Below are 18,147 nucleotides of genomic sequence, written 5' to 3' on the forward strand. Positions count from 1 at the left end.
TGGAGGACCAAGACAAATTTTGTTCGAGAAGCCATCCAAAAAAATGTCAAGGAACATCCGGCCATTATACATTATAGCACACATCAATGGCAATCCTACTTCTATGGTGCTAATTGATAATGGTTTGGTCATTAATGTAATGCCATTACATATGTTGAACATATTGGGGAAAAAATAAGGAGGACTTGGTTTATATAAAAGTGAACATCTCGACCTTCAATGGAGAAGTAGTTAAATCATTGAGAGTGATATTGGTGGAGTTAACTTTGGCAAGTAAGACTAATCTGACTATTTCTTTGTAGTTGACTCTACTTTTAACTATAATATTTTTCTTAGGATAGATTGGATACATGCTAATTGTTGTGTGCCATCAACATTAGACCAATTCTTGTTGTTTTGGAAATGAGACAAAGTAGAAGTCGTGTGGCAAGATGATGAGCCATTCTAGGTGTAATCTAATGCGATCAATGCACAAATCTATAAAAACAGTGTTGGCCTTGTACAGTTCAAAAGGAAGAACAATAATGGAATTCTAAAGAAGATCTTAACGTTGCAAGTCAAGACCATTGAAAGGAAGTTGGTATGTGAGAAGAGTTTGATTGTGACGGAGATCCGACCACAAGGCTAGGCTCTTATCATAGAGGAGAGGTTAATGATGATTTAACACATCAAAATAAGAAATATCTACATCTACAATAGATCGAATAAAATTAGAAGTGCAATGAGCTTTAGACACATTATTAATATATATACAAATTGAAAGTGTTGGCGATGAGGTAATTTTAGAGGAACCCAATAAGATGATTATGGGGTGGAAGAAATTCAACTTCATGGATGTAAAGCCGCCTCTAAGAAGCTAGACAATGCAAGGTGCCAAGTAGAAGATCTTTTGGAGGAAGTCAACCTCGAAATCACTGATCACTTGAAAGTCACTTACATTAGTTGGTTGTTGAACCCAACACTCAGGAAGAAAATCATTAAATTGTTACATGAATTCAAATATTGTTTCGCTTAGTGCTACGAAGTCAGGCTTAGACTAAGGATTGGAAGAGCACATGCTGCCAATCAAACCAACTTTTTAGCCATACCACCAACCACCCTATAGGATGTCAAAGGAGGTGGAACTCAAAGTGAAGGAGGAGATTGAGAGACTTCTCAAGTCCAGATTCATACGTCTGGTGAGGTATACTAATTGGTTTATTAAGTTGAGAGTTTGTATAGACGCTGGAGATTTAAATAAAACAACCCCTAAAGATGTCTATGTTAGGAGTGTTCAATGGTCGGTTCGGTCTGAAAACCAAACCAACCCGAAATAACTGAAAACCGAATAATCAATAAAATAAAGATCGAACCTAACTAAATAATAATAAAAAATCAAAACGGACTGAACAATTCAGTTCGGTTTTGTTCCTCAGTTCTAAAAATTACATTATTATAGAATTTATATAAAAAAGTTTTTTGAAATAAAATGACTAGGAGCTATTCCTACCATTTTTTTTTTAAAAAACATTTTCTTGCTTACGTTAATTATAAATTTTATATTGATTTAAAATTTAATCAAATTTGAATTAAATTAAAAGTTTGAAACTATGACTAATCGTGTTTCAACTTACTGTTACTGATTTGATATTAAAGAAATTCAAATTTAAATTTCAAATTTTATGATTAAAATTTGAAATAACTGTCAAATTGAGCTTTTTTCCTCACTGATAGCATTTCAAATTTATGCTATAACTAATAATTCAACAATTTGAGTTATTACATATTTATAAAAATTTAACATTTTAACAAAAGTGCAATAATCATCAAAATAAAATCTAATTATAACCTAAAAATCTAATTTTATCGATTCGGTCAGTTATTTTTCGATCTGGTTTGGTTTTTTAGTATCCCTAATCTATGTGATGCCTATCGCTAATATGTTAATTGATACAGTAGCAAAAAATGATTTATTGTCTTTCATGAATGGTTATTCAGGTTATAACTAGATTTTATAGTCTTAAATGACATATCTAAAACTTCTTTTAAGTGTTCTGGTTTTATAGCAACTTCTGAGTGCTTAGTTATGGTATTTGGGTTAAATAATGCTAGTGTAACCTATCGGACTATGAACACTATTTTTCATGATGTGTTGGGAAAATTCATTGAGGTTTATATATATGGCATTGTGGTTAAGTTCAAGAAAGCTCACCAACATGTAGAACATCTTGGAAAGAGCTTTGAGAGAATGCGACAACATAAACTAAAAATGGATCCTTAAAATGTGCTTTTGGAGTATACGTTGGAATTTGTTTTGGTTTCTTAATCCACAAGAGGGGTGTAGAGATTGACAAAAATAAGGCAAAACTTGCCTTGGAGGCCAGGGCTTCGAGCGACATCCTCATTGACCTTCATCTTCAATTTTTCACCGACATCAAATGGAATATCTCGGTGAAGCTTATCGAATCACCCCTCAATAATTCCTTGCACACTCTTCCAAGATCCTATATTATGTTGAGCGGACCAACCCCGAACCTTCTTATTCTCCATTTCACTAAGTCAAAAATTAGCCACAACCTTATTCCGCTCATAGCGACATCAAATGGAATATCTTTATGACACTTGTCAACCCATTTCATTGCGATCCTATCAACACTCTTAGAAACTCTTACACTAATTTGTGTTGACCATCCACATACTTCTCTATCCCTCACTTCAGTAACCCGAATACTATTCACAATCTTCTTTCGCCCGTAGCCGATATAAAATGGAACATCTCAACAACACTTGTCAACCCATTTCGTAGTGATCCCTTGAACACTTTCCTGGTTTTGAGTTGACAATCTCGGGACTTCTCGATTCTTCTCTTCACTAACGCGAACATTATTCCGCAACTCTCGGGTTGCTCCTATCTTCTCTATATCCCTTGGATGATATCCACTTTCACCATACCATGAACTCCACTATCAAACTCGCTCTTCCTATTCTCAACTTTATTCTTCTTTTTAAAACTCAATCTATCACGAGCAAGACTAGGTAAATGATTTCCGGGATCTATGTCGATGTGATGTGATATCTTCCCTAAAAGTGGATGTTCTTGAGGTTTCTCTTATAAGATAACATATTTGACATATTTGGACATTGGCTTACTTCCATTGGATTAGTTCCACTCGTTATAGGAATTTGTTGATTCCCTATGCATCCATTCAAAATCGATTCTGAATTGGATAAGCAATCAAGGTGGCCTTCTTTCTCTCAATAGACAAACTCTTCAAGTGTATAAGGATGTTGAATATGGTGTAGGTGTTTCTTTTTTCCACATATAAGGCATCACATTCAATTTGACATGGCCTTCCTAGGAGCAAGTGGCAAGCATCCATTTACATTATATTGCACATAACTTCATCTTTATAAGCCCTAATAACGAAAGTAAATTTACACCAATGAGTAACTTGAAGCTTCTCCACATCATTGATCCAACTAATGCAATAAGGTTTTTTGTGTGTGGCTCGGGAACCAAACCAAACTTGCTCAAGGCAGCTTAACTAATGATATTCTCTTGGATTCCTCCATCGACTATCAGCTCATATTTCTTCCCAAGAATCAAGCATCGAGTTTTAAATAAGTGATGCATTGGGTAATGCTTTTCCTCACTAGACAGTGGCACCCTCGTCACCAAATGAACGACATGCTCATGCCCGAAAGTACCACTTTCAAGTGGGTCACATATAATACCCCCATATTCATAATCACCATCTTCATAAGTAACCCCATATTGGTTCCACTCAACATTCCCAAACTCATCCTTATCGTAATCAAACTCATCATCATTATCTGGCTCATTCTCGAAATCGTTTTTCTCTTTATCAATCTCATTCTCGCATCCTCTTCCTTCGTATTCTCATTTTCAAATCTAAGCTTATCTTCCTCAATCTAATCTCGTTTCCCATAAGTTACAAACCAATGATCCATCTCTTCAAGGTCGTCACTACCCTCATTCCGCATTAACACATTCATCACATGACACTCCACATTCCCAACTTCCATTTGCTTATCTCCATGTCTCAAGCCGATAACTCCATTTTCCAAGTTTTCCGACCCAAGTAACATGTTACTTCCTAACATAGTTGATCCACCAACATCTCTTACATCACCATATCTTTCAACCTCCACACATAAAGTGATTTCATCTTTCTCCTCAAGGAAAATATCAAGCCTGAAGTTGTGCCTAAAAGGCATTTTATCAAACACATCGGGGGTATAATTTCCAACATGAGCTTCCCCAATGTTCTCACATACAAAATCAATCTCCCCAATGTTCTCACCTACTAGAACTCCTTCCTCCTCATCCATATAAGAATTCAAATTCTCATTTATAATTTCATTACCCACAAACTCCAAACGAGAATTTAAATCATCATCAACACACAAACATCCAACTTCTCACTATGAATTTTATTACTTGTAACTTCAACATGAGAAATAAAAAAATTAGGGTTTATCTCTTGAGAGTGTAGTGGAGGAAAGATTAGTGATGACTCTTTAAGAGGTACCATTGGGTCTTCTTGGTATAACGAGAGAACTTTATCTCCTTCTCCATTTAGTTGCCTCAATAGTTGCTCCAAATCTCTTTTTAACTCTTGTCCAAGGCTTTTCAACTTGTTCTTCGTCTTTTGTTTTTCAGTTTTGATCTCTTGTCAAATGCTGCTAATTTTTATATCCAAATAATCCATGGATGTTCTTCCAACTGTGATAGAATCAAGTACTCGAAGAAGTTCCAGATTAGGAGACGATCAAGGATCTGATACCAAATGATGCATAGAAGGGTGGAGAGTAGAAATTGTTTGAAGGAGGTTTTAATCTTAAACCAATAAATAGATTCTCAAGCAAAACTTTTCTTTTATAAATTTCTCAAGCTAAGTTTGAAGGAGTTGAAAACCCATCAATTTACAAGCTAAACTTGAATGAGTTAACCCCCCAACCCCCACCACCACCACCAAATTTTACAAGTTAAACTTGTAAGAATTAGAAATCCTCAATAGATAAGGTATGAATCCTAACTCTCTCAATAAGTAATTTTAGTTTGATTGATAAAAGATTTACAAGATGAAAATTGGGCTTTATATACCCAATAAATCCTATGAATTAAAATGCAATAAAACCCCTAAAGATAGCTAATTTAACATAAATTAAATGGCTGGAAAGGACAAAACATAACTTAATGGCAACTTAATAAATACTGGGTGACAAAACTGAAATTAAGCTGATGGTAAAAGTGAAAATAATAAGTGGCGCAATTGTAATTAGGAGGAAGCTGGAAAGAAAAAAGTCCTGCTTATTTCAAAAGTTCACACGGTGTGTCAGATTCTGAGAAGCAGAAACTTTATGTTCTCAGCCACACGACGTATGGTTTGTTGACATGTTGTGTGGACTTTTCACATGACGTGTTGAGAACTCCACACATCGTGTGAAATCTGCTTCTCTACCACACGGTTTTGTCATCTTTTCTGCTCGGCGTGTCGCCTTTTTGACCTGACTTATTGCAACTAACATGTTTTCACACATTTGGTCATCATGATATGTACTCTCATCAAGCTAAGTTGGAGCTTAACATCATGTTCGAGTTCGGTTGATTAAGAAAATTATCTGATCGTGAGCTGCTCATGGGCAGTTCGTCTATTTGTTATTAAAAACTAGGCACATCACGAGTTTCACACAAAACTAGGCAGTTTTACATTTTTCCCTTTTATAGAAATATTGTTATTAAAAAAATAATCGAATCGAGCTTGCTCACGGGCTTATTCAAGAACACTATAATCGAGCTTGTTTACGAACCTCTAACCAAGTATGCTCGCGAGCTTTCTAATCGAGTTTCGCCGTGATTCAAATTTGGCTCGTTTACAAATGGAACCTCAAAATCACTCTCAAACTCGACTGGTTTATAGATCGAATTTTAAAATCACTTTCAAATTCGACTCATTTATAAATCTAACGGAATACAATCAAAAAATTTGAAATCGAACACCGAGCCGCTCATATACAGTTGGGCTCAGTTACCGAGCTAGGCTTTATCATGTCATTTTCTAATTATTTCTGGCCATTTTTTTTCTTTATCTAGTTGTAAACATATTTGGACCCATCTCAAAATTGTTAGCATCAGCAACACAAAGGGTATGTCCACCTATCATTCTTTCGTGACTCGGGAATATTACAAACTATCATCTCTTTTGTTCTTAAGATAATTCCACTTCTATATATATTATTCATACAATTTTAATTTATTAAATAGTAGTTTTTTTTTTTTTGAACTATTAAATAGTAGTTTTTAAGTTGTGAAGTTTTTTAGTTGAATATTTTATTTTATTTTATTTTTTTATTAAAGATTGGTTAACGAGGAAGGGTAAGCGGCGGACATCCCAACTATGCTGGCACCCCACCACAGATCCAAAAAAGCCCTTTTTAGTTGAATATCAAGTATAGTTTTTTTTCCAAAAAAACACACTAAGATGCTGATTTTTTATTTTTTGGCTCTTAATTTTTTATTTGAATACATTAAACGGTTAATCTTTTATTTTTATTTTATCACGTTAAGCCTCTAATGACAAAAAAAAAATCAGTTTTTAAATATAAAATTCGATTAACAAAGTGTTATTCATTTCAACTGAATTTGAAATTTAGATTTTCTACGATTTAAAAGCAATTTTTAATGTGTAACATAGTTGCAGAGTACTTGTAAATTTTTTTATTTTGAATTTTGAAATATATATTTTCAAACACATATAAAAGAATAACGCATTTTTAGCTAAACTAAATGTTCACAATTAATTGGCAAGAGCTTAATATAACTAAAAATATATAATCACAAACTTATTATATAAAAAAAATCAAGATTTTCAATATGAAAAAATATCAATTTATTTTTGCCTAGTCTTTTTGTCTTGAAAAGTTAAATTAAAAAAAAAGGTAACGACTTAGCTAATTTTTCATTTGTCGTGTGATGATTTAATAGGAAAAGTTCTAATATGGATTGAAAATGGTATTGTCCTTCCATTTAAATAATGTCATATCAACAATTAAAATGAGGTGACATTAGAAAAACTAATATTTATGCACATCCATTATATATAAAAAAAAAAAAAAAGATTCAATAGTTGAAGCTATAAAGTTAATTGTGTGTTAATTAAATTTAGAAAGAATAAGATAGGAGCTTAACTTTATACAAGTGAAACAATTAAGCACGAGTTCTAAATTGACGGCATACAATTAAATTTTACTAGTGCAGAATTGTTTTAATTAAATTATATATACGTTAATATAAAGAAATGACGAATATAGTTGACAAAATGGTTGATACGGGACCCTTTTGAAAGTGAAACATGCATGCATCTCTCTCGCATTCCACAATAAATATATATATTATGCCATCATTTTTAACCATAAGGTTTAATACATCATTTTTACTGAATAGCTCGTGAAATTTTTTTTGATTAACCTTTTAAATTTTCAAAATAGTATGATAGTTGATCAACTTACTTAAATATTTTAAATAGTTCTCTCAACTTGTTCAACATGCAATTAATTAATTATTCAGTTATATTCATCTAATATTAGATATCCCTCGAATTTAATTTATCGTTCTTTAGAATGAGAAAATATTAATTTCGAAAAGGTCATACTTACTGATTCCTCATAAGTTGTCTAAGGAAGTTATACAGACTCCTACCGGTTCCAGTACTAAAAAATGCAACTTCCAAAACACGTTTCTTTATATTTTCACGAGTTGACGGCGGTTTCTCCTTGTGTGCCACATGTTATGGTAGCACAATTTTTTAGGATGCAAGCTGGAAGCATATAATGTTTCTTTAATTATTACTAATAAGTAATTATAATATCTGTCGTTTCGGTTGCCTCCCTAATAGTATAAAAAGGGAGAGTTTTTTGGTGGGTTTCTTTTTACCTCTTGCTTTTCTACTGCCTCCTTTTCCTACTAGAACTCATCCTGGTGATTTTCTATTTTTAAGTGTAAGCATGTGAGAATAAGTATATATATAATGATGCAATTTACCCCTAAGGTTTATAGCCAAGAGTAATTTTACCCTAACGTTGATAATTTGGGTCAATTTCAGACACTATTATAAAATACAGATATTTTTGTTCATTATTTTGCACCAATTGCATATCAATTCGTTCTAAACAAAGGATTTCATGTTTTTTGTAATTTAATACTAGAATTGGAGATTAATATTTATAAATTCGGTGAATTTTTTTATCTAATTCGTACAAAATACATTTTTTTTTCACATTCCTACATATGTTTGTGACTTGTTACTGATAAAATGACGCACATGTGAAGTGTAAATGACAAGATTCATGACCCAAAACGTCAGGTGTATTTTTACACCTTAACTCTAAATTTAATTAATTAAAATAATATCTTTTCTAATTAATGAAGAATTAGGATAAATAAATAAATTTTTGATTCCAAAAAAAAAAGACTTAGGATAAATCATCCATATTTTCGTACGGGGGCTGATTTTTGTATATTTCTTCCCTAAACCATAGATTTAATCAAATCTTAATTATTACCAAAAAAATTAAATCTTAATTTGATTAATATATATATTAATATTAATTTATATATTAATTTATATACATATTATTAATATCAATATATATATATATATATATATATATATATATATATATATATATATATATATATATATATATATATATATATATATATATATATATATATATATATCTGAATTGAATTCACTCCTTAATCATTAAAATGTAATTTCTATCAGTAGACAATTATATCCCTATTTATTTGTCGATTGGATTTGGTTGAACCTGATTGAAATCCTTGTTCACCGAAGCCCACATATACTTATTCTCACAGGCTTAACCATTATATATATATCTTAAGCTCTTTTAAGTAGCCTTGTTCTAAATAGTCTCATGTTATTACTTGCAATCCTCTAGGTCTATCTAATATCGACAGTTTGACCGAAACTGAGTTTCGCCTCACAAGTCATAGATGTGCACTAGTAAGCCATTATTACCATCCAACTTTAGATTGTAATTTCGTGTATAAATATTGAGATTCTAATCATGATCTTAAAGTGATCCTTTGTTGTACGATGTCAAGTAGAGATGAGCATCGGTTCAGTTCGATTACCAATCAAACCAAACTATTAATTAATCGAACCAAAATATGTCATATTTCTATAATCGACTATACCGAATAAGATTGGTAACCGATTATTACCAAACAAAAAAAAAAGTTCGGTTCAATTACTGACCAAATAAACAAAAACTCATAATATTTCATTTCTTGTATATTTTTGTTTCATTGGTTTTCAAATAATATACCTATACAAAAATTGCAACCGAAGAAATTAAAGTCCACTAAACCAAAATTTATATGTGTAAAGATAAGCTTATATTTTTTTAGGGGTTGGGTTTTATATTTTATAAGTTATTTATATATGTAAGGATAAAAATGATATTTTTTATATTTATATATTAAGCTCGGTTCAGTTATCGGTTACACCGATATTTTTTTAGTAAGCAAACCGATGATCGATTACCAAACTAAGCTAAAATTAAAACCGAATCGAACCAAAATGTTAAAATAACGAAACCAAACTAAGATTTCGGCTTAGTTATTGGTTACTGGTTATTTTTCTCACCTTTAATACTAAGTCGAGCATGAGGCGTAATTCTTTCACCATCATCTGTTGCTCGAACATTTCTTGATCTTTTAGTGAACTGATACCAATTGCTTCATTCGAGTGTGTCCACACACTTCTCAACTTTACTAATCAAGTGGTCGGTAATATATCTTCTCCCATGTAGGAGAGTGGCAATCCCCGCACATCACTCATGGTCCCTCATAGTGATTCAAGACATACCTAGCTAACCCATACTTGGCACCAATTTATTGATCCGTTAAGCGATAACAAAAGCATATCATGGCTCATCTAGGTCTCGTAGTGACTTTAGGTCTAAGGACCCATCTATGAAAATTACATAAGAACCACCTATGTCACTAATACCATGTAATTCTCTCATAGCGGATCATCAAGAGTTTACTGGCTCATAAACTTCTATGCCATTGATCTGACATCCCATGTCTGTAACCAGTCACCATCATAACTAAGGCACATACTAGTCCTATGTTCGTTATCATTCCCATGGCAATAACAAACTAGAGATATTTAGATTATTATCTTATTGAGTTTCACTTGTCCAGGTACTCAACCCTCCAAACGTGAGCATATCACCAATCAAGGGTACTTTGTTAAGTTACTTCGCATAAATGATTTAACAAAACATATTTTTGCCTTTACAATTAAGGGTACTATCTAGATTTAATGTCTTAGGACTAGGGCATACTCCAGCATTTTATACAATTGAAAAAGAAATCGAAATGATGACCATCATCATTACTAAATATACTAAATAGTAATGATCAAAGAGAATTAACTGCTCATGTCAGACTCCCTTAAAAATATGCAAAACACGGCATGTGGTGAGTACATTCAAACTTTCATCAACTCAAACAACGTCCAACGCAAATAAACGTATTTTGACACATCCACGGTTAAAAGCAGAAGAAAAGATGGACAAATTAATCGGCAGAAGTCTGCACAATCTCATCATAAGTCCCCCAGTTCTAAAAAAATACCAAAATATCAAGACCGATCTCCATCATATTAAGGACTCGAGACCCTTTTGATTGAGCAAGAACAAATCAGTACAGTGCCCCCTAGGGCCAGATATTCTTCATCCTAAAAAACGATAAAATTGACCCGATGGGACATCTGATATCAGACGAATATAAACACATCCACATGGTATCTATGAAGCCCGAGTCACCACTCGAAATCAGAGCTCACATGGAATGATCGCAGAGAATCAGTTCCCGTATGACCCAGTCTCACATTCTCGATCCGAGAGATCACCATTGACCTCGTTAAAGGTCAACCTGTTAATCGTGTCAAATCTCATCAATCACGGACCAATTGGATTTGAGGGATATCGAACCCTTATATGTGGGCACACATTCGCCTCTCAACAGGTGACACGTAGCATAATATGTTCCAAGGCTTATAACTACATTTTCCTGATCGATCACAGCACAAATAGAGTAAGACATTCTCTGAGGTACACAATTCGTTCATATTCACTAAGCTTATACTCTAGCTTTGATTTACCGTTGTGTTCATCCTCAAATCGTCCCTAAAAGTTGACTTAGACATCAGAGCGGGTTAGCCAGACTCTGGCTCATCTTTTGACTCTGTTTCTATCATATTTCAAGCATGCATGAGAACCTAGATTTAGTAACAGTATAGCGGTTTGTATCAATTTATGCTTAAGGTCTTAAGCGTGTCATCTGACAAACGTTGAAACTAAAATTATATTACTTCATTCATGGAACTAAATTGAATTTTTCTAAAAACTTCAAAATCTTAAAACTATTTTTGATACCTTATTTTTTATTATTATTATTATTCTTATATTATTTTTTTAGAAGTTATAAATTTTTAATTCCATCAAACGAATTAATTATTTAGAAATCTAATTTAAAGTATCATAATGTTTGAGATGATTGTAATATTAGTGTCTTTCAAAAAAAAAAAAAGCAATGATATTATATATGAATCATCACGTTAAATTTGAGGTGTGCAATAGATTTATAATAAAGTTATGAGTGCCAACTTATAAAATATGACAAGTTAAAAGGTGTTTTGTTTTTTACATGTTTCGTTTAATCGATTCTCTCTATTTTGATTTTTCAATATCCATTCTTAAAGTTGCAATGGGAGGTAATTGGTTTATGCATTGCCACTGTGGTCAGGGGCGGAGACAGGGGGGTGTCTGGGGGTACCCGGACCCCTCCGGCCGCCGGAACCACCCTGAGTAGGGGTGGTTTCCGGCTCCCCTGTCTCCATTGTTTAAGGTTGGGGGTGCTGAATTAGCACCCCCAGACTTGAGGCGCCTAGCTTTGGGCTGCCTCAAGTCATCCGTATTTGGCCCAGAATGGGCCTAAACTTAGGTCCATCCTGGGTCGTTTTGGTCCTTAACAGGCAAAATTTTATTAAGCGGTGGAGACCATCATTTAATAAATAATTCCTACCCTAACTTACCTTTTCTCCTTCACTTTCACCTTCTTTGTCTTGTGCGATTGTGGTCCTCCTCCTGCTTTCCTCTGCTGCGCAAATCTTGGTGTTAAATTGGCCCCTCCAGCCGAGCAGTTCTGTATTCGCCACTGACTGTGGTTGTAGCAACTATATGGTTTTTTTTCCCACAAGTATTTACATGGAAATATTACTTTATGGTGAATCTCTTAATTTTTTTATTTAATTTGAAACTTAATTTATATAATTAATTGTTTAGGATGTTTAATTTTTATTCAATGGTGTGAACCTAATATAAATTTTCTAAAGCTAATTGAAAAATAATTTAACACTTTCTGTGTCCTTTTTCTAGAAACAATAGTTTTGTGAAGTTTATGTGCACAGTTCCCGTATCATATTTTTTTCTTTAATAAAGAAAAGAAAGATTATGATAATATGCCTCTTGTAAATAATAATTTGAATTTGTAATAAAAAAAACAAATAATAATTTGAATTGCATTATTTTAAATAAAAGCATTGGCCAACACTAATTTAACAATAATTTAACACAATATGGGTTATCCAGTAACCAATAAAAGATGTCCAAAAAAGCAGATAGGAAAAAAAATTAGGGGACGTTTAGCGTAAGGAGTAACGAAATAGAATCAATAAAGAGAAATAAAAGAAATGAATGGAATTATCCTGAATTCTTTTATTTGTTTATTTCTGTTTTACAAAAAAAAATGAGATAATAAATTAGAGTTGTGTTAACACACTATATATATATATATATATATATTTATATTAATAAAATATAAAAATTAAAATTAATTAATTTAACAATTTTCTATTTTAAAATAATTAAAAAAATATTAAAACTGAATAATACCATAAAAGAAAAAAAATTGAAAAGTAAGAATAAAGAAGTATAGTGATGAAAAGTGTAGGGATAGAAAGAAGAATTGTACAACAAAATCTAACAGGGGCAATGAGGGAAGAGAGAAAAAGAAATAACATAGGAAAAGCGATGGAGTGGCAGTGATTATGCACATGGGACAAGCACAAATGAAAATTAAACAAGAACCGAGAAAAACGTGCCACAATAATTAAATATTAACTAGTTACACCTTATAAAGAAACAAATAACGACGATTATGTTTCGTGACGCCAACCCGTTGTTTTGTCGCTATTGTTTAATTTTTTAATTGTCTGTATGTATCGTTTTTATCTTAAATGAATGATTGTGTGAGGTTGACGATTTTTCACAACTTAGCTGGCGATTCTTTTTTGCTACGGCGGCTTTTTCATGGAAACCGGTACTGCTGGGTTTTTAGAGATTTCAACTGTCTTTTATTTAAGGATTGAAGAACACTAAGCAGTGGAGATTTCACTGTGTTGGGAGTGTTTTTTTTGTTATAACGAAAGAATTAATAGTGTTGGGAGATTCTTATTTTATAGGGTAAATAATTTATTAGTCCCTAACTTTTTACGTAACACACTGTTTAGTTCCCCTATTTTGAAAAACACATTATATGATCCCTATATTTTACCAATATTAACCATTTGGTATTTTTGTCTATTTTTTGAGATTTTTAACCAAACATATCTTAGCTTTCAAAGCAGTCATAGTACAATACAAAATGACTATATTACTTTATTATTTTCTGTCTGTCTGTTTATGCCAAATATAACGGTTAAAAATCTAATAAAAATTAGACAAAATGACCAAATGGTTAATATTGACAAAAGATATGGATTTTATAATGTGTTTTTCATAATAGGATGACTAAACAGTGTGTTAGGTACAAAGAGGGGGAATAATAAATTATTTACCCTATTTTATAGTAATAGACATAACACTCTCGTCATTAGCCACCCAAAATTAAAGTTTTAAAGTCAATTAACACTTTAAACTATCAAAATTATCAATTAGGTATTAAAACTAAACAAAATCATCAAATAAGTCATTCTCATCCTAAGTAAACATCAATTGAGTTCTCATCGAGAATCATTATGTTGCAGTTTGATACTCTCTTCTTTTTTCCAAACTCATTTTAGTCAATATAAAGATCATTACAATCCATGTCAAATAATGACATTTTCTAATTTTAGAATATGATAATGATTTAATTGATAATTTTTACTTAGTTCAAGAATCTAATTGATAATTTTAATCGTTTAAAGTCCTGATTGACTTTAAAGTTGTAGTTTAAGGGATTTTATAGGATTCCAAAATAAATAGTTTTTTAAGAAAATATGTAAGAATAGAATTAAGAAATGTAAATAAAGTTTTTGTTTTTATATTAATTACATCTACTAATTAAAAATCATCGTTTTTGTCCCATGTTTTTTTTGATGTTGTTCCGTCTTTCTTGCATTCTGTTCTTAACATTGATTGCCCGATAGAGACTTATTAAATGCATTTTTTTAAAAAAAAGAATAAATTATAAAACTGTCCAATTAAAAAGTTTATTATATATTTAGACTCATTACACCATCTATTATATATTTAGACTATTTCAATATGCACTTTCTCAAAATACTCTCCATATATATATAACACTTAGTCGAAACTTTTTCCTCTTCCTTTTTTCTTTCTTTCTGCGAACTCGTTGATCTTCTTATGCAAATTAAAAGTGTTTCTTTAGCAATTTTAATGGCAAAAATTGGAAAGAATGTAAGTATCTAACTGTTATCTGCAATTTTGTTCTAGGGTTAAGGTTTTGTTGGCTCGTTTTTGCGATTTTGGTTTAGGGTTTACGGTGTTTTATCATTTTACGTTAATTTTTAGGTTATTTTGCGTAATGTAAGTTAGAAATAGCTCTATATTAGCGTAAGGAGTGTTGTTTTTCCATAAAACAACTTCACGATTGTGAGTTTGTTTCACATTTGTCGCAAATTGCAAAGGAAAATCACTGCGGATTGCTTCAACCGCGAAGTCGTTTTTCCCTAGTGGCTGATCAGCCACCCACTATAGTCGATCGGCTACAACTTCAGAATTCCAGAATTATGCTTTAGCCCGTTTGATCTCGGGTTGAGTATGTAGTTTCTATTTTCGGTAAATTTCAATTCTAGTAAACATATATGATAACATCCAGATATTATCCGCGGGACCAAAAAGGTAATTATCCAAACGACCACGTACAGAGAGGATCGTAGAAACCATGGCGTATCAAGTAAGCTATCTAGAAGGCGGATCACATAAATTCCTCAATACGCCATCAACGGTCAAACACTTGGGGGACCCGCCAACACGCCTCGATACGCCCAAGGAACGGCCCAGTCGATTCCCAATAAAGGCAACTAATAACCCATTAATGAGCTAACGGCTATACTTGAATAAGATCAGTAACCGCCATTAATTAGGCATTAACGGAGACTTTCTAGTTACCAAGAGTTACAACTACAAGACTATAAATAGCTTGCATCCCAAGCTATTGAGGTACACATTCATGCTCTCCTTTAACCCTACTTCGTGCTTACAGTTTATTCTACTACATTATACTGACTTTAGCATCAGAGCTTCCCCCCGTCGATCCCAACGGCGCCCCCCGCAGGGAAGATTACCGATCAAGAATTCTCCACCAGTCATCAATTGGTGCGGTGATAGTGGAAGTTCTAATCTAAAAAGGACTTAGTTCACAATCACAAAAATGGCAAGTGGAGGGTCTAACCCCTCAATTGGAACAACAACACCATCAATACCAATTTTAGTCAATAATCCCCAGACAAGCGCTGATCGTATTGATCAGCATAGCAAGCCGCCTTTTTCAGGACAGGAGCTCATCTCGACTCCGCATTCTTACTCTCTCAACCTACAAATTCAGTGGTCACCAACCCAGAGCTGGCAAGTGCTCCACCAACAAATAGAAGATTATTTGAGGACGTTCCAGAATGAAGTCGGAGGAATGATCAGGCTCCCCCAAGGAATACGGCTAATCCGGGAATCACTATTGGCGGACCTCGGATCCCTTCGGTGCAAACTGGAATGCAGGCTGGTCAAGGGCAAATCAATGAGGCCGCGGATCTTGGTCACCCGCAGGGCAGACGTATTGATCGCAGACACAGAAGGCGGACCAGATCTCATGAGCGAAGATGATCTAAATCTCGTTCCCACCATAGACGCCAAGCTAGACCACCGCGCCAGGGAAGGTCACCACCACCCCCGGAGCGGGAAGAGGGCGGATGCCGGGCTGGATCACCTCGCCAGGAGATACCGTAGCCGCCACTAGAGTAAGGAGGAGGCGGACGTCTACCACCAAGAGGACGAGGCAGAGGTGGAAGAAGGTCACCATCAGATCCTTCATCAGAATCTAACTCCTCCTCTCAACGGAGTAGATCCCATAGTAGGAGACGCCCGAAAATGGATCCCAATTTCTTAGCTGAGCAGATCCGGGCGGAAATGCGTAGGCAGAATGAAGAGAACGCAAGACACAATCCTTTTTCCATTAGAGAATCGCCCTTCACAAGGCAGATCGAAGATGTGGAAACTGATAGGCAATTCAAAATTCCAAATATACCCAGCTATTCAGGGGATGACAATCCTGAGGCCCATGCAAGGAAGTATCGTATGTTGCTTACGATTAACGGCGCTAGTGAAGCAGTCTTGTGCCGAATGTTCATAACCACACTGAAGGGACCGGCGTATGATTGGTTCCAATCTCTCCCGCCGGGGTCGATTGGTAGCTGGGATCAGCTGAGTAGCAAGTTTTGTGCAAAGTTTGCAGGGAGTATTCCGCCCATTGTTTCATCACGAAAGCTCTTTGAGTTAAAGCAAAAGGAGGATGAGTCTCTCAGAGATTATGTCAATAAGTTTAACAAGTTGCTGTAATAAGGCAAATCGCCATTCAATAAAATGAAATTTTCGTTTGCAATTTCTTTCTTAAGTATTTTTTGCAGAAATATAAATATTCCAGATTCAAAATAGGAGGCAACAAAAGCATTCCCATGGTAGAACAATGCTGTCATAACATATCTACCTTCTCCTCAAAGATAGGAGAATAATAATCCCGATGACGGATCAATCTACCTCAAAGATAGGAAAATGATTGATCGCCATCGGAGGCGGGTTAAAAATTTCTCAAACATGAGATCTTTACACCCTCAATATTCTCTTCAAAAGAGAATATTAAGACCCGTTGGCGGATTGATTTACCTCAAAGATAGGAAACAATCAATCGCCTAGGGCAGCTTAACTTCCTCAAAGGGAATAAAAGCTTATAGCCTTCAAAAAAGGCTCACACTTCGGGGTATGGCTGGCCACCTACCTTGAACAATCAAAACAAGTCCTAAATCCAGAAACTTACTTGCTAAAAGATATAAAGCATGAAGTAAAAATTCAGGAAAAAACAATTCGTTAAAAACAAAATATTATACTTGGTTACATTCAAAATAAACTAAGTTTTTACAATGGCATCCTCGGTTGCACCTTCCTCTAAAGGTGTATCCTTCGGAGGAGCCTCATTTTCCACATTAACAACCCCCGCCTGAGGAACTTTGCCATCAATTTCCACCACATCAGCCTTGTCAACTACCTCTTTGGATGCTTCGCTAAGGTCATCCGCCTCGAGGTTGACGACAGGCTTCTTATCTTCTTCATTTGAGCCCCTCAACTCCTTCCGGACTTGATCGTGGATAAAGTCATGAAAGTTCACCATCCTGTCATATTTGATGGAGTCCTCAGCCTCGGGAACAACGTACTCTGGGTCGAAAAAGTCTATCTCCGGATAGGCAAGCCTAACGTAGGCCATGATCCGCTCACCGTAATAGTAAGCATGGCTACCCGCCAAAATCTCCCCATTCGACAACGCAGCCTTGTGATCTTTGGCGTCGTCAGCTATCTTCTTCTCTAGCTCTTGGATTTTGGCGTCCTTGCTCTCATTAAGAGCAATGGCGGCAGTTGCGTTGGCACTGATCACGACCACATCATTCTCTAGCTTTTTGATAGTGGCTTTGTCGGCTACACCTTGGAGCAGATCCGCCTCCATTGCACACATATAGGCGTACACCTGACAAAGAAAAAGGGACACTTAGAAAACAA

This window comes from Euphorbia lathyris, chromosome 6, assembly GCF_963576675.1.
Source record: "Euphorbia lathyris chromosome 6, ddEupLath1.1, whole genome shotgun sequence".
Taxonomy (NCBI): domain Eukaryota; kingdom Viridiplantae; phylum Streptophyta; class Magnoliopsida; order Malpighiales; family Euphorbiaceae; genus Euphorbia; species Euphorbia lathyris.